The sequence below is a fragment of the Bubalus kerabau genome, chromosome 4 (genome assembly GCF_029407905.1).
Source record: "Bubalus kerabau isolate K-KA32 ecotype Philippines breed swamp buffalo chromosome 4, PCC_UOA_SB_1v2, whole genome shotgun sequence".
In the NCBI taxonomy this organism is placed as follows: domain Eukaryota; kingdom Metazoa; phylum Chordata; class Mammalia; order Artiodactyla; family Bovidae; genus Bubalus; species Bubalus kerabau.
Window position 1 is genome coordinate 137,318,747 of NC_073627.1, and position 25,333 is coordinate 137,344,079.

The 25,333-nt window shown below is 46.9% G+C and overlaps 1 pseudogene; it reads left to right on the forward strand.

Annotated features, from left to right (window-relative positions):
• The first annotated feature begins 11,276 nt into the window (after positions 1-11,276).
• LOC129651649 (rho-related BTB domain-containing protein 2-like) lies at positions 11,277-23,837 on the forward strand (annotated as a pseudogene).
• The last annotated feature ends 1,496 nt before the right edge of the window (positions 23,838-25,333 follow it).

Here is a 25,333-nt window from a genome sequence, read left to right on the forward strand (position 1 = left end):
CCGCCGCGGGGCTCCTCTGTATTCCTCCGCGGGGCTCCTCTGTATACCTCCGCTCCCGCGCACTGTACTCACGCTTTCAGAGAAAGCAGGCGGAGGTGGCCCCGCCTTGTCTTACTCAGGATATTGCTCAATCAGTGCCGGAAAAATAAGAATCTCCGTCTCTCTCTCTAGACGGCCAGTTGAACGCAGCCTGTGCGTGCTCAGTCGCTCAGTCGTGTTCCACTCTTTGCTGACCCCATGGACTGCGGCCCACCAGCCTTCTCTGTCCATGGGCTTTCCTAGACAAGACTACTGGAGTAGGTTGCCATTTCCTCCTCCAGGGATCTTCCCGATCCAGGGATGGAACTCTCCTCTCCTGCATCTCTTGCATTGGCAGACGGATTCTTTACCAGGGAGCCACCTGGGAAGGCCGAAGCACGCAGAGTTGGCATTAAAGGTTCTTCTTGAACCGGATCCCTTCTCAGGAGCAACGACCCTCCTGAGCTACCTCTGGTCCTCTGACTACCGCTCTCAGCTTCTGCTCCTCCCAGGCTCATTGACAGTGTGGGTGCAAGGGAGGGGTATCACTGTCTCCAGAGTCACATGGCAGCTCTGTCCCAGGGGAAAGTTGTTGAATCAGAGGTTTGCTCTTAGCATCTTAGTAGCCAGGTGCCTGACTGGAGTAGATACTCAATGAACAGGTGGGTGGACAGAATGAAGGTCACAGAGAAGGCCATCGGTGGGTCTGAATTCAGGTCACAAATAGGCTTCGGATCTCCTCCATCACTACCTGTGCGTTGCAGTAATGCCAGGGTCAACGTCTGCCTTTCACACGCAGGACTTCATACCATCTCCTCTCGACCCTACTGCTCTTGCAGTCAGGCAAGCTAGAGGAATCCACTCCATTCAGCCTTTCTTGGAAATTTTTCTTCCCCGTAGATTCTTTAAAGCCTTTGGGAAACAGAACTGCTGGACGCTAATTGGCATATGAAACCAAACGGGCCAGGAGGAGGAGGTCCCCACGTGGGTCAGGCGCGTCCAGCTGTCCCGAAACATCCGCGCTCTGCTGGACTTAGATTGTGGGGAGTCCAGTATTGGGTAAGCGGCTCAAGCCTAGGTCCTACAAGGCTAGGGCGACTGTGGGCTGGGGACTGGGCAGGGGAGACACCAACCGGGAGCCTCCAGCTCCACCCTTTTGTATCCGTTTTGTGAGGCCGGTGTGGTAGGAATTAAAATTCCTTTTTCCTCCATATGTTTATCCAGCGGTTCCAATACCATTTATTGAAAACACTTTCTTTTCCCATTGAATAATATTTCTGCCTTTGTTGAAATTCAATTGACCATCTGTATGTTCCATTTCTGGACTCTATATTGTGTTCCATGGGTCTATTCATTTTCTGTCCTGTGCCAATACCACGTTACTTGATTGTGTGTGTGTGTGTTCAGTCGTGGTCCACTCTTAGCGACCCCATGGACTGGAGTCCGCCAGACTCCTCTGGCTGTGGAATTTCCCAGGCAAGAATACGGGAGTGGGTTGCCATTTGCTTCTCTAAAAGATTTTCTGACACAGGGATGGAACCGCGTCTCCTGCTGCTCCTGCACTGGCAGGCGGATTCTTCACCAGTAAGCCTCCTGGGAAGCCTGTTGCCTTGATTGCCATAGCTTTATAGTGAGTGTTGAAATCAGGTAGTTTAAGTCCTCCAATTGTTCTCTTTTTCCTCTGAAATTGTTTGCGTTTCGATATGTTTTATATAAAATAATTTAAAAAGTCCTGCTGGGATTTTAATCCATATTGCATTGAAAGTGATGATTGACAAGAATTAACATTTTAACAATATTGAGTCTTGCAATCAATGAGATGGTTTTATATTAGACCTTTCTTACTTAATCTTGACAACATTTGGTAAGCTTTCTGTGTACAGATTGTATACATCTTTTGTAAATGCATTCCCAAATGTTTTTGATGTTACTTTCAGTGCAGTGGTTGAGATTATTGGTTTTTCTTTTCAGTCCATGGGTCCCAAAGAGTGGGACGTGACCGACTGAGCATGTCTTAGACAGCTTATAATTTCAGCTTGCTTTTTTCCAGTTGGAGAATCTTAGCCTTATAAATGACATGTTTATTCTAGTTACATTCATTGTTGTAGCTTTATTCAGAATATATGATTTGCCACAATTTTTTCATTTTGCCTTTGTTTTTTTAACAATATTTTCACTGGGTATAAATGAGTAATGAGTCAACAGGTTTCTTTCACCACTTTAATTCTTAGCTCCATTGTTTACGTCAGGTCATTCATTGGTCTTTTGAATGCAAAAAAAATTTTTTTTATGCACAAAATTTTCTCTTTGTTACTATGATGTGCCCAGGTGGTGTTTTCTTTATATTTATCTTTCTTTGGGGCTTTCTAAGCTTTTTGAATTTGTAAATTGGTGTTTTGTACTACAGTTGAGAAAATTACGGCCATTTTTTTTCTCATTTGTTCAGTTATTTCTTTTCAGTCTTCGATCCCAAACATATTCCATGGTGTTGTCCCGAAGGTCACCAAGACTCTGTTCCTTGTTTTCTTTCAGTTTTTTTTTAACCTCTGCTCTTCAGATTGAATGCTCTTTAGATCTATCAAATCTCTCTTCAAGTTCACTCATTATGTCTTCTGCAGTGTTCAAACTCTGTTAATAACATTCAAGTGAATTTTTAATTTCAGATAATGGGATTTTCAGTTCTAAAATTTCCTTTTGGTTCTTGTTTTATAGTTATCACTTCTGTGCTGAGATGTCCTAACTTTGTTCATTTTAATACTTTTCTACAGGCCAAACATATATTTTAAAGCTCCCCAAAAGAGATTCTATTATGAATTAGAGGTGAGAACCAGTAAAAAGATATAAACTTTACCCGGAAGGAAGAGATATGTAATGGGAAGTATCGGTAGCAGAAAATGTTAAAATCCCTCTGTCCATGGGATTCTCCGAACAAACATACTGGAGTGGGTTGCCATTTCCTTCTGTAGGGGATCTTCCCAACCCAGGGACTGAACCTGGGTCTCCTGCATTGCAGGCAGATTCTTTACTGTCTGAACCACCAGGAAAGTCGACAGAGAAGGTATTATACTTGATTGACAAAGAAGTCTAAAGGGAAACCCAAAGACAACAGAGAATAGATAAACAAGCACAACAAGGGAATTTTAGTCTCTGACAGCAACCGCTATCACAAAAATAAATAAAACCTCACCCTCAACACCTACTTAGCTCAGTTCCCTTACCAGTTACATTATGTCTAACTTTAAGCAGAAAATTATATGGCATCCTAAAAGACCAAAGCCAAAAACACTCATTGAGGTTTAAGAGATAGAGCCAGCACCAGAATGAGACACAGATATGGTGGAGATGTTGGAATTATCACATCGGGAATTTAAAACAACTAGGCATAATATGCTAATGATTCTAATAGAAAAGTGGGCAACATGCAAGAACAGATAGGAAATGTAAGCAGGGAGATGGACACTTCAGGAAAAAAATTAAAAAGAAATTCTAGTAACAAAAACCCCCACAATGTAACAGAAAAAAAGGATGCTTTTCATGCGCTCATGAATAGAATCAGCGGAAGGGGAAGCATCAGTGAGCTTGAATCAATGTCAACAGAAACTTAGAAACCTAAGTACAAAGGGGAAAACAAAAGAATTAAAAGAGCAGAACAGAATATTCAAGAACTGTGGGACAATTTAAAAAGGAAGTAACATAAACATAAGGGGAATACCAGAAAGAAAAGGAAAAGAGAAGAAAAAGAAGTATTCGAGGAAATAATGACTTCACATTTTCAAAAATAAATGATAGACATCAAACCACATATGTAGGAAACAAGCAGAACACCAAGCAGGAAAAATGTTAAAAAAAAATTTATGCATAGGCATCTCATACCCAAGCTACAAAATACCAAAGAAAAAAAAGAGACTCTTAAAAGAGGCCTGAGGCTGAAGAGGGAGGGGATATATGCATATATATAGATAGCTGATTCAAGATGTTGTACAGCAGAAACTAACAACATCGTAAAGCAATTATACTCCAATTAAAATATTTTTTTAATTATATGGTTTCATGAGTGATTGTGAATAAACTGAATTTCAATTCTAAAAAAGAAAAATCCTGAAGGAAAAAGCATTTTTCCTGCAGAGGATGAAGAATAAGAATTGTAAAAAAAAAAAAACCAAGAAGAAAGTGAGGTAAAATACTTAAAGTGTGAAAGGAAAGAAAATCCCACCAACCCAGGGTTCTTTGTGGAAGAAAATTGTTCTTCAGAAGTAAAAGAGAAGTAACAACTTTCTCAGACAAACAAAAATTGAGGAAACTTGGGCCTTGCAAGATATGCTTTTAGGAAGGTGTTTTGTTTTTTTTTTTCCAGAAAGAAAGGAAATGATAGAGGTCAAACACTAAGATTTGCATAAAGAAAATAGCTTTAGAGAAGGAATAAAATAAGACAAATTTTTTAAAAAGGCAAATTAAAATCTTGTACTTAGTTTTTTGAAAGAAGGTCTATATATTCAACAGTTCTTTATTGAACACCGACTATGGACCAGTAACTCTTTAGACTCTGGACAGCCAGAATGTCATCCTGGAGCTTATCCACTAGTAAATATATCCACAAACCACTTTCTGATTCTTCAGTGAAAACTATATTAATTATATTGCTATGAAGTTTGACTATTTAATCCAGATTACAGACAAATGACATTCTAAGATTACTTATTCTCGTTTGGTCCAACAAAACCTCTGGAGTGAAGTCACTCAGTTGTGTATGACTCTCTGTGACCCCATGGACTGTAGCCCACCAGGCTCCTCTGTCCATGGAATTCTCCAGGCAAGAATACTGGAGTGGGTAGCCGTTCCTGTATCCAGGGAATCTTCCCAACCCAGGAATCAAACCCGGGTCTCCTACATTGCAGGTGTCTTTACCGTCTGAGCCACAGAGAAGCCCATTTGATGCCACAGATAATAATTTGTTCCAAATGATACTAGCCAAAATGTATGTAGTGATGATAACTTCTTGATAAGTGAAATGAACGAAAGCAGTATTATGAAGGGTGGGAGGGAGGGATTGGGATGGCATTGCTGTTGAGTACCTGTACTGCCTGTGAAGTGATAGTGTTATTAGAAAAAGGACTTGGATTAGTTTATTTTTAAGTTCTTGTTATTTGTTTATGTGGCTGCACTGTCTTAGTTGCAGCAGGTGGGCTCAGTAGTTTTGGTGCACAGGCTTGGTTGCCCTTTGTAAACCAAAGGACAGCTACTTAGAAAGTACAAAAAGAAAAAGAAGAAGTAAAACTTATATGCCAACAGAGGTTAAAAATGAAATCATATAAAGTGTTCAATTAAACCCACAGAAGCCAGAAAAAGTGGAAGTCAATACAAGAAACAAACAACAAGGCAATGAATACAGAACAGTAACAAATATTTTAGATTTATAACTCAACTATATACATAATAATTAAAACATCAGTGGTCGAAATACCCCAACTGAAAGGCAGGGACTGTCAAAGCGGATAAAAACAAACAACACTCAACTGCATGATGTTTGGGGGAAAAAAAGGCAATGGAGATACAGACAAGCAGTAAAAGTGTAGAGAAAAATATGCTAACACTAAAACTAGAAAGGTGGGATGCTTATATTAATTTCAGACAAAGCAGACTTCAGAGTAAGGAAAATTATCAGGATTACAGAGGGGCAACATGCAATGAAAAAAAAAAAAGTCAATTCTGCATAATTTTTCCAAAGACATAACAATCTTTAATGTGAATGCACCTAACAACAGAGTGTCGAAATATACATGAAGCAAAAATTGATAGAAAGGCAAGGAGAAATAAAAGAATCCTCTATTATAGCTAAAGACTTCGATAGCATTCATCAGTAACAGATAGATCCATCAAGCAGAAAATCTGTAAGATCCTAGTTGAGCTCAACAGCACCATCAGTCAACTGCATCTGTGACATCTATAGTCTACTTCATCCAAAACCAACAGAATACATGTTCTTTTCAAGCTGACATGGAATATTCACCAAGATAGATCACATCTGGGCCATAAAACACTCCTTACCAAGTTTTAAAGAATAAAAATCTTACAATGTCTGCTCTCAAACCACAATGGAATAAAACTATAGAAATCGATAACAGAAACAACTGGAAAATCCTAAAATATTGGAAATTAAATAATAATTTCTCAATCACACATGGTCACATGAAAAAGGATTTAGAGAAATGGAATATTTTGAACTAAATGGAAGTAAAAATAAAATGTATTAAACTTTGTGGGCTGCAGCACAAGCAGTGCATGGAGGCAACTTTGTAGCAATGAATGCACATGTGAGAAAGGAAGGAAGATCTAAAATCAATAGTCTAAGATTTCATCTTAGAAAACTAGCAAAAAGAAGAGCAAGTTAAATTCAAAGTAAGAGAAAGAAAAGAACAAATAAAAACCAGAATAAAAATCAACACAACTGAAAACAGGAAATCAATAAAGAATATCAACCAGACCAAAGCTGGATGTTTGAAAAGATCAGTAAAATTGAGAAATCTCCCATGAGGTTCATGGGATAGAGAGAAGTGGGGGGAGGTGGTGGAGAGAGAGAGAGAAATGACAAATTTCAAGGAAGAAGCAGAGACCATAACAACTAATCCCAGGGATGTTGACAGAATAATCAAGTAATATTATGAGCTACTACTATGTCTATGAATTTGATAACCCTGATAAAATGGGCCAAATCCGTTTGGTAGAACTTAAGAAAAATAGACCATCTGAATAGGCCTATATCTGTTAAAGAAATCAAATCAGTAATGAATAAAATACCCAAACAGAAAGTACCAGGCCCAGATGGGTTCACTGGTGAGTTCTACCAAACATTTAAAGAAGAAATTTTACCAATTTTCCACAGTCTCTTCCAGAAAATAGAAGCAGAGGGAATACTTCCTGACTCATTCTATGAGGCCTGCATTACCCTAATATCAAAACGAAAGACATGACAAGAAAAGACAACTACAGACTAACATCTTTCAAATGTCCATGCAAAAATCCTCAACAAAACATTAGCACATCTAATCAAGCATAAGAATTATATACCATGACCAAGTGGGATTTATCCCAGGTATGCAAGACTGGTTTAATATAGGAAAATCATTCAGCGTAATCCACCACATCAACAAGCAAAAGAAGAAAATGGTTTGCTCATATCAAAAGATGCAGAAAAGCATTTTTGAGGAGAGTATGTAGGGACTTCCTTCATACTGTTAAGATGCTGAAACTTTGAAATCCTGATTTTGCCCACATCTTCCTGGATGCTACTTCCCTGTGGCTTTGACAGTAAAATATCTGCCAGCAACGAAGGAAACACAGTTTTGATCCCCAGGTCGGGAAGAACCCCTGGAGGAGGGCATGGCAAACGAATCCAGTATTCTTGCTGGGAAATGCCACGGACAGAGGAGCCTGGTGGGCTACAGACCATGGGGGTCACAAAGTGTCGGATACAACTGAGACTAACACTCCCAGATCCTACTGTACTTGAATGGTTAATAAAACCACACTTCAGTTCAGTTCAGTTGCTCAGTCGTGTCCAACTCTCTGAGACCCCATGAATCACAGCACGCCAGGCCTCCCTGTCCATCACCAACTCCCGGAGTTCACCCAAACTCACGTCCATCGAGTCGGTGATGCCATCCAGCCATCTCATCCTCTGTTGTCCCCTTCTCCTCCTGCCCCCAATCCCTCCCAGCATCAGAGTCTTTTCCAATGAGTCAACTCTTCACATGAGGTGGCCAAAGTACTGGAGTTTCAGCTTTAGCATCATTCCTTCCAAAGAACACCAAAAAAAAGTTTCTCCTAAACCCTGTTTCAAATTGCTAGTGTCCCCCTCCTCCCTGTGGGAAGCAACAGGATTTTTTTTAATCTTCACTGTGAGAACCTGGCAGAGCTCCTGGAAGTAAAACTCCTCACTTCAAGGGATTCCTTCTAAGACTGGCCTTCTTGGTGTTTTTAATTTTCAGACTTATCCACACATGTAGTTTTTTGATACCTTGATGCTGGTTTCAAAGGAGGATTTCTCTTGCAGGTGTCTGCTCTAGCAAGTGTGATTCTCTGTAGCTTATCTGTTTCCCCAGTTTTGGTGATAGAAGTTTGCCCTTTGACCTCAGTTCTCTGATGGGTCTAAGAGTTGTTCATTTATTGCTTTTTCAGACCTTTGTTAGGACACAATGATGGCTTCCAAGTTACTTTTATGCTGGACTGAAAATATAGAACAATTTGGACGGAAAGAGTGGAAGCGGACAGTGAGATGACAAAGTGATACATTTGGACTTGCCTGGTGATCCAGTGGTTAAGAATCTGCCTTCCAATGCAGGGGATATGGGTTTCATCCCTGATCAAAGAACTAAGATCCCACATGTGACTAAGCCTCAACTACTGAGCCCAGGTGCCACAACAAAAGATCCTGCATGCCACAGCTCAGACCCAACACTGCCAAATAAATAAATATTAAAAAAATAAACAGGGATCAATTCTTTGGAGTGAAATTGAACAGAATCACAAAAGTCACTGAGTTATTCTAAAGAGTCATGGCTGTTAATAGGTAGATAGCAACAGCCTCTGTGGTGTGGGTGCTTTGAAGAAAGAAAAGGGATTTCCCACACCTGTTCTTTGCTCAAGCTCCTCAGTCTGAACATGGAGGCAATTAAATGTAGAGGTATTTCAGCCCCAAACAGCTAAGAAACAGTCATTCAAATAGATCAAAGATTCAACTATTTTATTAATACATTGTATTCAGGTAAATATTGCTATGCAATAAAGGATAGGCTTTGATTAAATTGTTTCTTTATTCAGAGTTTGGTCAACTAAATTCATTCACTTATTCATTCAACAAAGTCCTCCGGATATGCCAGGCACTGTGCTAGAAACAAACATAATTAACAACACAGTCCCTAACAGGAGGGCACTTCAGCTAGTCAGAGATACAGGCACAAAAACAGAAACTTAGAAAACAACATGGGGGACTTTGCTGGTGGTACAGTGGATAAGAATCCGCCTGCCAATGCAGGGGACATGAGTTTGATCCCTGGTCTGGGAAGATCCTAAGTGCCTCTAAGCAACTAAACCCGTGTGCCACAACTGCTTAGCCTACACTCTAGAGCCCAGGAGCCACAACTACTGAAGCCCATGCCCCTAGAGCCTGTGCCCTGCAACAGAGAAGCCACCTAACCGCAGTGAGACGCTCATGCACTGCAACGCAGAGTAGCCCCCACTGGCCATAACGACAGCAAACCCCCCACCCGCCCAGCAACAAAGATCTAGTGCAGCCAATAATAATAAAATAAATAAAAGGAAACAATCTGGCACATTAAATGATAGGAATACAAGGTTACAGAAGGATAAGGAGCGACACCTAATCCAGTCTAGAGCAGGAAGGAAGAGGAAAGAAAGAGATTGGGAAAGTCTCCCATAACACAGCAGTGCCTGAACAGAATATTAACAAGCCTGCCTTCTCCCTCTGTAAACATAACAGTTCAGTTCAGTTCGGTTTAGTCGCTCAGTTGAGTCTGACTCTTTGTGACCCCATGAACTTCAGCATGCCAGGCCTCCCTGTCCATTACCAACTGCCGGAGTCCACCCAAACCCATGTCCGTTGAGTCGGTGATGCCATCCAACCATCTCATCCTCTGTTGTCCCCTTCTCCCCCTGCCCTCAATCTTTCTAAGCATCGGGGTCTTTTCAAATGAGTCAGTTCTTCGCATCAGGTGGCCAAAGTATTGGAGTGTCAGCTTCAACATCAGTCCTTCCAATGAACACCCAGGATTGATCTCCTTTAGGGTGGACTGGTTGGATCCCCTTGCAGTCCATGGGACTCTCAAGAGTCTTCTCCAACAACACAGTTCAAAAGCATCAATTCTTTGGCGCTCAGCCTTCTTCACAGTCCAACTCTCACATCCATACATGACCACTGGTATAACCATAGCCTTGACTAGACGGACCTTTGTTGGCAAAGTAATGTCTCTGCTTTGTAATACGCTGTCTAGGTTGGTCATAACTTTCCTTCCAAGGAGTAAGCATCTTTTAGTAAACCTCACAAGCTAAGAATACTGTATTTTCCTTCTCATTCCTCTTTTGCCAAGTCCTAATGGCTATAAATCATAGGGATGAGAACTAGAAATAAATGGGGAATGCAACAGGGTATGCATATTTATACAACAATGATGAGGCATTGCCAATAAGCAGGAGAAATGACATGGGGCATTGTGCATCATAGAGGCATTGCAGTGTTTGAAATATCTGCAATGTTTGTACTTTATGGCTGAAGTTAGGCTGCTTCAGTATCTGGCCAAAAACATATTGGGGCATCAGTATAGAAATAGCACAGCCATGACACACTGATGTTTAGGTGATACTCTGTTCTTCAGACTCCCCAGAACCAAAGGATCTCTGCAATCACACATTTACAGGAGATACTACATTTAAAATCAGAAAGCAGGAGCTAGGAAAAAAAACTCAAGATCATAATGTAGAAACCTTTACTTCACAGAGGAGGAATCTGAGAGGAAACCTGCCGCTCTGAGTGCATGCAGCTCTTTACTAATAGAGATGAAACCAGAATGCAGGTCTAGGTGATTTCTTTCTTTCTTTTTTAATGGAATAATATCTAAGTGTTGAGCTATGTGCTGGGTACAAAATATAAAATTTATACTCACTGATACTTCTCTACTGTCCTCCACCCAACCTCCTGCCACAATAGCATACAATCTCACTCATAAATATTTTTTCCACAAAAGAAACACTACGTGTTTTAGGGATACAGAATTTTTCTAAGTTGTAAAATACATCACCATATACTGTGGAGAAGGGGTGTAGATATGAGCTGGAATGGGACCTGAAGAGGAAATAAAATTAAGACAAAGCTGGAGGAGGAGAGCAGATGATAAATGAGCTTCCTAGGCAGACACCTCTCTTCCCAAGAGAGTGGGGACCACCCCCAAGCAGACTCCGCCTTGGGATCTCTCTCTGGCATTCCCCAACCAGAAGCCCTGCTGCTGGAGCATGGAGACACCAGGAGGAAGACCAGAGATTCACCCAGTGGAGCTGTGCCTCTCAGCCTGAAGGGACTCCTGTCTCCTCGGGCCCCTGTGGAGCCTGGGCCTGGAAAGCTACCCACTCCCTTGTCCTCCTCTCTGCTCAAATGCTCAGAGAGGGGGCAGCCCCGGCAGAGAAGAGCTGCTGGCCCTGGCCCTCAGGGGCTGGTGTGCAAAGTTGTCTTGACTGCTTCTCTTCTCTCCCTCAGGTCCCAATTAATGGATTCTGACATGGATTATGAAAGGCCAAACGTAGAGATCATCAAGTGCGTGGTGGTGGGGGACAACGCTGTGGGCAAGACCAGGCTTATCTGTGCCCGGGCCTGCAATGCCACCCTCACCCAGTACCAGTTGCTTGCCACCCACGTGCCCACGGTTTGGGCCATTGACCAGTATCGGGTATGGCAAGAGGTAAGTTTGCAAGTCTATGGCCTCATTCATCTGGGCTTCTTCCCCAGGGATCTCTCCAGAAGGGCCCTGTGCTGAGCTCACGGAAGCCCTTTAAAGGTTGAGTAGAGGCAGCTGAAGAGCACAGATTCCTGGGAGAGGCCTGAGGGGAGCCCACCCCAGGGGAGGGGTCCCCAGCCCTTTGTGTTTGTCTGAGCAGAAGCCTGGGGCATCTTGTGTAACATAGCCCCCAGTAATGGGAAGCCCTGGAGCTGGGAAAGGGGTGGTGCTTTGGAGAGATGAGAGCTGCCAGGAGAAAAGAAACTGCTGGCTAATGATACCCAAAGACCCAAGGCTGGGAAACATCTGATGGCAGGTACAGCTGGGAACAAGGATGGGCTCCTTGGGAGATCGCATCACTCCCGTGACTGTCTGCCCTCTGGAGTCTCTTCTGTCCTGGCCAGCTCTTGTTAGGGGACTCAGGTGTTCTAGGACACACAGAGGGAGACACTAGTTGTCCCTCCAGCCCCCATGCTGTGGGACCCAGGAGTGAGCTGACCCCACCCTGAGTCGGCATGCAGGGCCCCCAGGAACCATTGCCTTCGCTTCTCTCCCCTCTCCCTGTCCCACCCCACCCCCTCTCCACCCCCTGCCAGGTGCTGGAACATTCCCCAAGACGTGGTAGAAGATGTGAGCATGTCTCTCCGCCTCTGGGAAACCTTCGGAGACCACCACAAAGACCGGCGCTTTACTTATGGGAGGTAGGGAAGGCCCCCGCTGCCTGCAGGGAGCCAAGTGGATGGGGTTTTTCCCCGAGGTATGAGGACACTCTGTAAAACTGAGTTAAAGGAGTTTCACTCTGAAACTGGGAGGAAGGAGTGGAGAAATCAGCCCTAGGAGACCCTTGATGGGAAGGCAGCCCGGGCTGGGCAGGGAGCCGGCTTTGCAGTCGGGAGGCCGGGTTTCAGTTCAGTAACGCTGGGACTCTGAGCAGTTAGGAAGGCTGTTCTGAGATGAGTTTTCTCAGATGAGATGGTAAAAGCGGTCATGTCTAAATCTCAAGAGAGCTGTAAGGTCAGCCCAAGAGTCTTTGAAAGCTCTCAAGTGCTAACTTGGGGGTACAGAAATAGGAGGTGCTATGATTACATGTTTTGGGGAAGATCACGTGAGCCGATCCGTATGACATTTGTGGGATTGCAGTGTAGGGATGCCATTGGGTATGTGCTCTCCCTTGTTCCAGCAGCAGGGAACCCATCACTAGCTTTTTCTGCCTATAACCTCACTCTCTCCCACCCCCAGATCTGATGTGGTGGTTCTGTGCTTCTCCATTGCCAACCCCAACTCCCTCCACCATGCCAAGACCACGTGGTACCCAGAAATCAAGCACTTCTGCCCCCGAGCACCTGTCATCTTGGTGGGCTGCCAGGTGGACCAGCGTTACGCTGACCTGGACGCTGTCAATAGGGCCAGGATACCCTGGCTAGGTAGGGAGGGAGTCCTGGTGCCTAGGGAGGGAAAGCTGGCAGATGGGGAAGGGGAAGAGGGGGTGGGGGGAAGTTGTGTGTCCCCCAACTCCCTGCTCAGCCCTGAGAGAATGCACAGAGCCTCACTTCTCTCCCTCCATTTGAAGCAGACTCACATAGGGGGCCAGTAAGAATGGTCATTCTTTCATCCATCCACCCATCCATCCATTACACACTGAGTGGGCAATACTGGGCTAAGCATCATGAGGAGAGAAGGCGAAGGAGAGGCAATCTTTGTATGAAAGGAGCTTATAATCTTGCTGGGAGACGAACTGGATAGGTGAATATATTAAAAACCAGCATGCTAATTGCCAGAGAGGCAGTCAGCCCTCCCACTACTTTGAGCCGGAGAGATCACCCAGGCCTACCATAGATAATGGAGGGCTTCCTGGAAGAAGAAGGGCTTAGAAGTGAGCCTTGAAAGAATGGTAGGATCTGGCCAAATAGAGGAGAAAGGGAGTGGAAATGAGCAGGGCAGGACCGGGGCTTAGACTCATATCCTCAGCAGGGACTCCCCAAGTCAGCTGAAAAACACACAGGATCGGGGGAATGCATCTCCCTGCCCCCCAGCCCTCCACCACCGACATGAACTTGGCTTCCCTTCTTGACCGTGCCAAGCCCATCAAGCCCAATGAGATCCTTCCCCTGGAGAAGGGCCGAGAGGTGGCCAAGGAGCTGGGTCTCCCCTGCTACGAGACGAGAGTGATGGAGCAGTTCGGTATCAAGGATGTCATCGACAACGCCATCCAGGCAGCGCTTATCTCCCGCCGGCACCAGCAGTTCTGGAAGTCCTATCTCCGCCATGTGCAGCGGCCCCTGCTGCAGGCGCCTTTCCTGACCCGCCCCCCCCAAGCCGCCGCCCCCGCTCATTGTGGTGCCCGACCCCCCCTCCAGCAGCGAGGAGTGCGCTGCCCACCTTCTGGAGGACCCGCTGTGTGCAGACGTCATCCTTGTGCTTCAGGAGCGGGTGCGCATCTTCGCCCACAAGATCTACCTCTCCACATCCTCTTCCAAGTTCTACGACCTGTTCCTCATGGACCTGAGTGAGGGGGAGCTGGGGGGACCCTCGGAGTCAGGGGGTCCCCGCTCAGAGGACCACCGAGGTCACCCTGATCAACACCACCACCATCACCACCACCTCCACCACCACCATGGCCGGGACTTCCTGCTCCGGGCAGCGAGCTTTGACGTGTGTGAGAACGTGGAGGAGGGCGGGGGCTCTGGGCCTATTGGGCTCCGGGCATCCACCAGCGACGGGATCTTACGGGGCAATGGGACAGGGTACCTGCCTGGGCGAGGTCGAGTGCTGTCTTCCTGGAGCCAAGCTTTTGTGAGCATCCAGGGAGAGATGACAGAAGAGCCACTGACTTATAAATCCTGGCTGATGGTGGTGGTGAAAATGGACAACTCCATCCAGCCAGGGCCGTTCCGGACTGTTCTCAAGTACTTGTACACAGGGGAGCTGGACGAGAATGAGCGAGACCTCATGCACATCGCCCACATCGCTGAGCTGCTTGAGGTCTTTGAGCTGCGCATGATGGTGGCCAACATCCTCAACAACGAGGCCTTCATGAACCAGGAGATCACCAAGGCCTTCCATGTCCGCCAGACCAACCGGGCTAAGGAGTGCTTGGCCAAAGGCACCTTCTCAGGTATGAAACAGGCTTAGGAGCTGCTGTCCCAAAGGCAGGGGACTTCCCTCCAGGAGCCTTCGGCAGAATCTGGGTTGGTCCGAGTAGCATTCTGAGTCATCTCAGCCACTGATGTCCTGGAGATACTGCGGCTCTGCTCCTGAAACCTAGAGCCCCCAGCTTGAGATTGTGGTCATGTGGTGCTCACAGAGTGTGGCTTCAGGAGAAAGCAGTCACCTGGGAGCAGTGTCTACCCGTGGGGTTGGTTGTCCCCTATTCTTTCACCCCATCCTCACGTGATGCATCTTCTCTCACCCAACAGATGTGACCTTCATCCTGGATGATGGCACCATCAGCGCCCACAAGCCCCTGTTGATTTCTAGCTGTGACTGGATGGCTGCCATGTTTGGGGGGCCATTTGTGGAGAGTTCCACCAGGGAGGTAAGGCTAGGATGGAAATGGCTGGGAGGGAGAGAGGCTTACTCCCTTTCCATCTGAGGCATCTGTCACTTCATGGTACTTCCTTCAGCCCTGACTCTGTACAAACCACCAAGTGATGGGCCCAAGAGAAGTTTATGAGATGGCTCCTATAGCCAAGGACTTTGCAGTATACCAAGATGGGCAATTATGGTCACATCCTAGCTCTATAGTTGAGAAAAAACTTTTTTCTTAAAGCAGTAAGAACAGATTTTTATTCAGAAACTATTGCAATAGGGGAAAAGAGACCTCAGTATAGAACTGGTTTTAATTCTTAATTGAGCATGATCAAGTGGGGTTTATAGTCAAGGTGTAGGGTGGGAGTCAGAGGGTAGAAAATTACTAAGAGGAAACATCAGGAGTCAGTGGGAGTTCTAGCCAAATCAAGACTGGGGTTCAAGTCTGACCTCCTTTCTACCCTTCTCTGAACTCTGACACTGACTGTCCATCCCTCAGCCTTGTAGTTAACAGTGTCCTCCTTTGTGAATCTACTTAAAGTTCCAAGGGTCCACAGCAAGTTTCTCCAGCTGATCTGAGGTTTCCCTTGAGTATGGGGATGAGGTCTTTTATTTCTGCTGAGTACCCTTCTCAGCTCTGGTCCCTTAGCCAGTGCTCAGCAAGCACTTGAATGAAAAGCTGAACAAAGAATGTTAGAGCATAGCATCCTATAACCCAGAGAAGGGATTTCCTACGATTTCTGGGTCAGGAAGATCCTTTGGAGGAGGGAAGGGCACCCCTTTTCAGTATTCTTACCTGGAGAATCCCATGGACCGAGGAGCCTGGTGGGCTACAGTCCATAGGGTCGCACAGAGTCGGACATGACTTAAGCGACTTAGCACACACTGGAAAGGGAGTCCTTCTGGGAGGTGAAGAGGAGAGTTCGAGATTTGAGTGGTCTCTGCTCCCTGAAGCATGAGTGGGTTGAGATGTGCAAAGTGTGAGATGGGAACTCTCCAGAGTCACAGAAGCAGCTGTAAAGTTCCAGCCAATTCCCAGTGCAGCCTGGAGAGGCTGGCGGCTGATGAGAAAGCAGTTTTTGTGTTGGTCCTGCTCTGGAGAGATCCCAGAGGCCCAGAGCTGTAGCTTTGAGCAGCCCAGAGAGATCAGCTGGTGTTCGCTTTGTTCATCCACATCCCACTTGCACTGCTCCCCGAAGGATAGAGTGGGGCCAGGTGCAGTTGGCCGGCAGGACTCCTTTATGCTTCCTCCACACCAGAAAGATGCTAACGCGAGTCCAGGTCCTTTTAAAAGCTGTTGGAGCCCTGCTCACAGGTGCTCAGCAGATGGGTTCATTGAAGGCTGTTGGTATGGGAGATTAGCCTTTGGGGAAGGAGGGGTTCTGAGCAGGTCAAGGGACCACAGAGGGGTGGCAGCCTGTCTATGGGAGACCAACTGTCCAGGCCAGAGCCTTCTGAGTTCTTCGGAACTGCTGCTCTTTCCCTAAAGCTGGACCTTGCTCCAGCCTGCTCCATTCCTTCCCATTCACAGGTGGTATTTCCTTAAACAAGCAAAAGCTGCATGTGGGCCATGCTGGAGTACCTGTACACTGGCATGTTCACCTCCAGCCCCGACCTGGACGACATGAAACTCATCATCCTGGCCAACCGCCTCTGCCTGCCGCACTTGGTCACCCTCACAGGTAGCTAAGCCCAGGGGAGGAGCCTCCAGGGAGGAGGAGGAGGAGTCAGGGGATCCCCTGGGAGTCAGGATTTCTCCTCTCACCTGTCTCCTCCTAGGGGACAGGCCACCAGCACCAAGGGGATATGTTAACATAGCGTGAGATACATCGGTGCGTATTGGGGTTGCGGTGAGGACGTGGATGTAAAGAGATGTGTGAGAGGGATGCTTGGTGGTGTCACCTTATAGGTCTCTCTAGAGGTTATTGCGGTGCAGCACGTGGGCACCAGTAGATGCCAGGGCTCGAGGTTCTCAGCTTGGCCACACTCAGGCAAGCTTAAGAAGCCAAAAAGAACAGAACACCATTCCTCATTCCTACCCTTGCATCTCCTCTTTCTGCCTTTCGTTTTTCTTCCCCTTTCTCATTTGCTTCTTCTCTTCTACCTTCCCTTTCTCTTTCTTCTTCTAGAAACACAGTAAACATTGACCTAATTGTTGGTCACTCCTAATTCTTTGATTCCTGGAAGATCCTGTGAGCTAGAGCTCAGGTTTCAGGATGGACCAACCCCAGAGGCTTGGGTGGAGCAGGGACTGGGGCAGGAGGGAGACAAGGAGCAGCGCTTGGGGTGCCAGGGCAGGAGGAGAGATGGTGCAGTGCAGATGAGAAGCCGTCTGGAGCCTGTGGTGCCCGCCGACAGGTGGTGCTCCTGAGCTGGAGTCAGCATGTGCGTTCCTTTGATGTTGGTGTTGGTACCTGTACTGGCATTGATGTCCAGGTTAATGTCCTTGGGTGGGTCGGCGGCAGATAGCAAGGCCTCAGACACTGAGTTGAGGTTCAGGGAAGGACCTGGTGTCAGAGCTGCTGTGGCCCTCGGCCGATGATCAAGACTGGGACTTGGCTATGAGGGAAGCAGCGATCCTATGACGAGAAATGAATTGAAAGGTGGCGCTTGGTCCCTGGAAGAGGTGGAAATGATTGACCAGAATCAAATGTTAAGAGCTGAGCCTGCAGAGGCAGGTCAGGGGACACTGAGGGCTTTAGGGCAGGGAGTAAGAGGCTTCTAGAGATTTCAGCTGCAGAATTCCCTGGTGGTCTGGTGGTTAAGGCTGCACTTCCACTGCAGGGGGCATGGGTTCAATCCCTGGTTAGGGAACTAAGATCCTGCATGCTGAGTGGTGCGACCAATAAATAAATAAAAAATAAATAAGATCACAGCTGCAACAATTTGAAAAAGTGGTGCAACATTCCCAGAACATAGAAAACAGTCCAAACTCTTAGACTAAATAACTTTTGAAAGACTTGCTACAAAGAAATGGCCCAAATGAAAAAAAAATGTATTCAGGTGTTTCTTTAAGTTTGTTTCATCATAGCAAGCAATCAGAAACAAGTCAAACAGGCACACTGGTTAAGCACATGTGGATGGATTTTGCAAGGTAGCCATTAAAAATGTTACCTCTCACTGCTGCATGGAAAGGCTTATAGAAAATAACATTGAATGACCTTTCCTGGGAAATGCTTCATAATTGCTAAAAAACATATTTAAAAAATATGTTTCTATGTACCTTGTAAAGGAACAGTGGAAAATGCCAAGTGTTGTATAATAAGTGACATGTTTTGTGATATAAGCTTACTATGAAGTTATTAATTTAAGCTTAATTTTTAAAATGTTAAATATTGCACGAAAACATGTAATATGTGTTTATCTTAATAAACTATTACAAACCGAAGTGGCCCTTGCTCGCCACACCAGAGCCCCCAGTCTGTCCCTCTCAACCATAGGCCCTCCCCACCCCAAAGTAACCGTTCTGCCTATTGCGCTAAGATTTTATAACTGCTCTTCCTTACTCTTCTTCATAGTTATATCATCCAAGTGTACATCCTGAAACACTGTAGCATGATTTTATTTTTTATATATCTTTTAAGGTTTTTTTAATCTGTAAGTACCTTGTCTGTTAAAAACAAAAACAGAACTTGCCCTTGCGATATGTTGGAAAAACCCTCTGATCCAGGGAACCTAGAGTTTTTTACTGATCGCCTTTCTGTATCCACCATGTTTCCTTCCTATCAACTGGCCTTCAGGTCTAGAGGCTAGATTAGATCCAGTCTTCTTTTGGCGAGACTACATTTTGTAGGCTGTTTCTGCTTTTCATCAAGAAACATAGATCATCTGCTTTTCTCTCTTTTTGTGGTGTTAGCAGCCTTTGAGTTTTATTGCCTGGATCCATTTATTTATTAACTGTTGTGAAATGGTAATATTCCAGGTCTTTTTTTTTCTTTTTTAATCTGTTAGAATACTTTCCAAAGGAGGGAAACTTTCCCTCACCTATAGTTTGATTTCCCAGTAGAATAGTTCATGTAGGAAAGGCAGGTGAATATGTGGTATTTTAATTTACCAGTTGTTTTTCTTTTCTCTCATATTCATGTACTTATTTGGCTGCAGTGGAGTCTTAGTGGTGGCATGAAGGATCTTCAGTTGCGGCATGTGGGATCTAGCTCCCTTACCAGGGGTTGAACCTGGGTCCCCTGCATTGGAAGTGTAGAGTTTTAGCCACTGGACCATCAGGGAAGTCCCTGTTTACCAGTTTTCAAGACACACATTTGTTTCCTATCATCCTTTGAGAGTAACCATTATTTGTTATTAATATTACATGTGATTATGAATTTTTGGACTTGAACATACTCTATTGGCTTTTAGTTCAGGTCACTTGCTCAGTCGTGTTCGACTCTTTGTGACCCCATGGACTGCACAATGCCAGGCATCCCTGTCCATCACCAACTCCTGAAGCCTACTCAAACTCATGTCCATCACGTCAGTGATGCCATCCACCCATCTCGTCCTCTGTCGTCCCCTTCTCCTGCCTTCAATCTTTCCCAGCATCAGGATCTTTTCAAATGAGTGGGTTCTTCACATCAAGTGGCCAAAGTATTGGAGTCTCAGGTTCAGCATCCGTCCTTCCAATGAATATTCAGGACTGATTTCCTTTAAGATTGACTGGTTGGATCTCCTTGCAGTCCAGGGGACTCTCAAGAGTCTTCTCTAACACCACAATTCAAAAGCATCAATTCTTTAGCACTCAGCCTTCTTTATAGTCCAACTCTCACATCCATACATGACTACTGGAAAAACCATAGCTTTGACTAGATGGACTTTTGTTGGTAGAGTAATGTCTCTGCTTTTTAATATGCTGTCTAGGTTGGTCATAGCTTTTCTTTCAAGGAGCAAGCATCTTTTAATTTCACGGCATCAGTCACCATCTGCAGTGATTTTGGAGCCCCCCAAAATAAAGTCTCTCAGTATTTCCATTGTTTCCCCATCTATTTGCCATGAAGTCATGGGACCGGATGCCATGATCTTAGTTTTCTGAATGTTGAGTTTTAAGCCAACTTTTTCACTCTCCTCTTTCACTTTCATCAAGAGGTTCTTTAGTTCTTTGCTTTCTGCCATAAAGATGGTGTCCTCTGCATATCTGAGGTTACTGATGTTTCTCCCGGCAATCTTGATTCCAGCTATCGGTTTTAAATCATCGCAATTAGCTTTATGGAAACTCAGATACTCTGCTGTTCCTTTAACCTGTAGAAGTCTTCTCGAGTTGGCTGCAGAGTCTCTAGAGGAGCTTTCGGTGCTCTGGAATGACAAGATGTGCCAGGTTCATTGTGTACATTTCCTGCCCCATACCCGGTATCAGCCATTTCTCTAGGAAGTCTTGGCTTCCTGTAGTTGGAAATGGGATTTCAAGGCTACAGTATTTGCATTAGCAATGCTTTTGCTATTGGGATGGCTGTTCTTTCTAGGTCTTTTTCCATGGACTCAGCTGAGACATATTACTTTTAAAGATAAAATACTTTATCAGTTTATACTGCTACAGTTAAAATTCAGAACTCAAAGTGTTTACTTCTTCCCTAGAAAGGTCTTAACATAAAATGCAAGGTTAGTACACAATTTGTTACAAAATTTAAATTAAAATGAACAACTTGATTTAATCCTTAGTTCTAATCGATAGTTCTCAGCAAATTTGAGATTTAATACCCTCTCCCATCAGTATCAGTGGCTGATTCTCAGGGGTGGGGGCTTTCACCCCACCTGTATAACTCCTTGCTGCAACATATGTAGCTTAAAAAACTTCATAGGTTATTCTAGTCTCTGCCTTCACTTCCCACCTCCTCTCCAGTGGGAAAGTCTTGCTCCAATCCTGGTTTTCTCACTGGTAAGAGCGGACTTAAATCTCCTGTGGCCTTTCCTGGCCTGTTGAGACTTGCCCTGGACCTCTCTTTGCCCTGCTGTGGGCCCCTGCTGGGGTCGGGGCGGGGATAAACAAGTGCCTGTCCACTCCTGTGGTTCTTCAGCCCATTCCTGGCTGTGTGTGTGTCACAGAGCAGTACACAGTGACTGGGCTCATGGAAGCAACTCAGATGATGGTGGATATCGACGGGGACGTCCTTGTGTTCCTGGAACTGGCTCAGGTAGGATGGCAGGGAAGGAATCTCTCCAACATTGTCAGCTCTGGGCTCTGCCTGTTGGCAGCAAATGGGGAGGGTTCGGGAGGTGGTGGGTAGGAAGGGAACCCATTGACAGACTTGGTTCCCCCAGGGGGCAGACCCATCTTATCCTGCAGGCCAGAGGATTCACCCCAACATGCCAAGAGAAGAGGCTGGCTGTGGCAGGAAGGGACGGAGACTTCAGGCAACCATTGGGCCTGGGAGGGAAACCAGAGCCCTGTATAGACGTGGTTGCTGCCTGCTGGGGTCATTTAAGGCACACTGGGGACTCTCCATCTAAGATGGACTTCCTTCCTCCAATTTCCCAAGTGATAGTGTCAGTTGCTCAGTCATGTCTGGCTCTCTGCAACCCCGTGCACTTTAGCCTGCCAGGCTCCTCTGTCTATGGGATTCTCCAGGCAAGAATACTGAAGTGGTTTGCCACTTCCTCCTCAAGGGGATCCTGCTGACCCAGGGATTGAACCCAGGTGTCCTGCATTGTGGGCAGATTCTTTACTGTCTGAGCCACCCAAAACAGGCAAGCAAAATCTCCCCTATGAATCCTCAGGGTGCCAAACATTCTAAAGATTAGTTTATGAAGTTAAAATATGGCAGATATGCCTGGGAGGCCAGCTCTCTAAGCCGGTTGTCAGCACCTTAATGTAGGCTGCTCTGGTCCAGCATGGAGGATGAGGGGTCAGATCTGAGGAGGGCAGACCCAGTAAGAGGCTACCTCATAGGACTGTGGGTTTCTGGGGCTGCTGGGGGCAGGTCACGGGTGAGGTGGTGGTGGTGGTGGGGCCAAGGAGCAAATCCATGTCATTCCGTCATGGTTTTGTGTGGCCTTGCCTCTCGAGGTGGGTTCTTTGTGACTCAGGGCCTTTGCCCACCTGCGCCAAAGCTCTGGCTCTGAAGGCAAAAGTAGACATCTGTGTGCAGACCTTGGCCCAGAGGTCCCAGCACAGACATGCTCCTGTCTGTTCCCAGTTCCACTGTGCGTACCAGTTGGCTGACTGGTGTCTTCACCACATCTGCACCAACTACAACAATGTGTGTCGCAAGTTCCCCCGAGACATGAAGGCCATGTCCCCAGGTGAGCATCCCCAGCGGCATTTGTCGCCTCCCTGTCCTTGGGTCCAAGCCTCTGACCCAGGGCGCCCAGAGGCTGCCAAAGACCCCTGTGGGTGGGGAGTAGCCTGCAAACATGCAGCCAGCCCAGCGGAGGGGGTCCTGGAAAAAGCACTGGTGGGGAGGGCGGCCCCCCCGCCCCGGCCCACCAGAGACCTTGGGCAATTCACTCTGCCCCTCTGAGCTCCTGCTTTTCACAGGTACAGTCAGACTAGAGGTGGTATTTTTTAGATGTTTGTGGACCAAACTCCACATTAAGAAAAACATTTTTGTTTGTTTGTTAATTTTTACAATGTTGGTTGGTTTCTGCCAAACAACACTGCAAATCAGCCATAATTATACATATATCCCCTGCCTCTTGAGCCTCCCTCCCATCCCCACATCCCACCCCTCTAGGTTATCAAGAATTACATTGTATCTTGTGACCTAGTACACGTATTGAAAAATTTATCAGTTGTTTTTAACACTGTTCACGACTCATGACATTAATTTCATAACCTAGGAATGGGCACAAGTCACAGCTTGGACAACACAGATCTGGGCATCCTCTGGGGTCCCTGCAGCTTGGTCTCTGCTTAATTGATGTCTCAGGTCCTGGGGCCTGACAGGAAGCCAGGGGTCCAGGATTCATGGGATCCAGGGAGAGGTGTGGCTGGCCTCCCCCAGTTTCTTCACTGGGCACCGTCTGCTCTGCTGTGACCCTCCTCCCCACTAGTGCTCTACCAGGTCTCCCACTCCTGCTCTCTCCTCGTCACCCTTCTAGCATTTTCTTTCTAAAGCACAGCTCCAACTGCCTCACTTCCCTGGCCCCAAACTTTCGTGGAGCCCCCACACCTTCTAGAAGAAGTCCAAACCCCTCAGCCTAGCCTTCCCTCCCATCTGACCTCCTGCATACCCCCACCCCCCACACCTCCCCTCTCAGAACCTCATCTCTGCCAGCTGCACCTGCTGTCGGCCCAGCCAGGCTGAGCATCTTCTTGCCCACAGCTCTTCTCACCGTTTCTCCCTCATCCGTTGTTGCAGCCTGCTTTATTCTCCAAGCCTTGATAGGATCTTCCCTCTGCCTTTGAAGAAAAACGCAAGTGGAAATGCCTTTCCCCAGTGTGGACTGTTGGCTCCACTCCTTGGGCAACTGACTCTCTTTGGGGGCTCAGTGAAGGCAGTGCTTCCGCTTCTGGTCCCCAGGGGTTGGCATGTGGGCCTAGGAGGACCAGAGGCATGTTCCATGGCAGCGGGGCAGGGTTGGGAGTCCCTCTGCCCCTCCTCCTGTGTCTTCCTCACCCAGCTCTACTGCCGTTCTGCCCCAGAAAACCAGCAGTATTTCGAGAAACACCGGTGGCCACCCGTCTGGTACCTGAAGGAGGAAGACCACTACCAGCGGGCCTGGAAGGAGCGTGAGAAGGAGGACTATCTGCACCTGAAGCGGCAGCCCAAGTGGCACTGGCTGTTCTGGAATAGTCTGTCCTCTGCGTCCTCTTCGGCCGCCTCCTCAGCGTCCCCATCCTCCTCCTCGGCTGTGGTCTGAGATGCTGCCACCCTCTTCTGACCCTGCTGCTGTTGTCCCCACTTGTCTTTGCCCCTCTGCTCCTCCGCATCGCCCCTTACACCTCCCAGGGACAGAGGACTCGCATAACCAGGACCCTTTGCGTGGAGCTGCCCTCACCAGCCAACATAGCTCAGCACAGAGAGGAGGGAGCCTGGCCTCGTGGACCAGAGCAGTGGCCCTGTGCAGAGGTCCTGATTCCATGGCTGGCCGGGAGACAACTCTTGGAGGCGGGCATCGGGGAGAGAGCTGAGGACTGTGGCATCTTGTCTGTGGGTCGCAGAACCCTAGCATCAAAGGGGAAACTCTCCTGCTGGGAAGCTGTGTGTCCTGGTCTGCGCAGGCGGCCCCCTCCCAGGGAGCAGCAGTGGGCAGGCAGGGTCCTACCTCTGTTGGCCCCACGTCTCCATTTATGGACTTGTGGGCCTTTCCACGTGGAGCCTACTCAAACCCTCACTGGAAAAGTCAGGGTAGAAATTAAGCCTTCAGAGCCCAACTCCAGGCTTCCACCTCTGTGGTGCAGCTGCCAGAAGCCGCAAGCAGAAGGCTTGCCCTCTGCCAGCATTGCTTCCGGGGCTGTGGGCAACCAGGCCTGAGAAGGTGGCAGAGGTTTTTCAGAGCTTCAGCCCTGGAAGCAGTGCTTCTTGGTGCAATGAGAAACTTCTCTTTCCCCCATCCTTTACCGCTCAGGTTTGGAGATGGAAACAAAAGGAAACACTGGAACAGGGGGAGAGAAAGTAGAGGGTGATGGGACCTGAGTACAGCAATCCCATGCTCCTTTGGGCTCCTCCCCCCCGCTGCTGGCCAGCACAGCTTCTAATGGGGAGAGGGTAAATTTTGCAAAAATACGCAGACAATGAACAAAATCACTACCGACAAAAACATTGTGGCCTCTGTCCCCTCAAAAGAAGAAAAGCAGAAAAAGACCCTGGATGGCTCTCATTCTTATAAAGCCAAGCAGGGGACCCCATGTGGATGAGGCAATGGTCGAGGTGGGAGAATTGACTCCGATGCTTTTCAGGAAAGCAGTGTCACCGGCTGTGACCGAGGACGTCCTGGCCCCACTGACTGACTCTGGAGGGCACGGTGCAGGCCTTCAGCATGCTGGGGATGAGGTTGCAGGGGCGGGGAGGGTGGGCTCGGGAATCACCATGGTGCTGGACCCATCGTGAGAATCAGTCTGTTGTCAACTTCAGCAGGTAACTCCATAGGATATGACCATGTTGAAGGGGTGGGATGCAGTAGGGGTCAAAGGTCAGGGCAAAGGGCACTGACATGGAGAATAGGAGTCTTTGTAAAGAAGGATCATAATGAAGTACGTGACCTTACCCATTGCTGGTTGGTGATAACAGGGAAGAATGGGGGAATTGAACAGGAGCAAAACCAAGGTCAGTCCAGAGAAGAGGAGGGAGGAGACTGGAGGATGGTGGAGGATTAAGACAGTATGTTGCAGCCCCATGGGGGAAAGCTGGGCCACA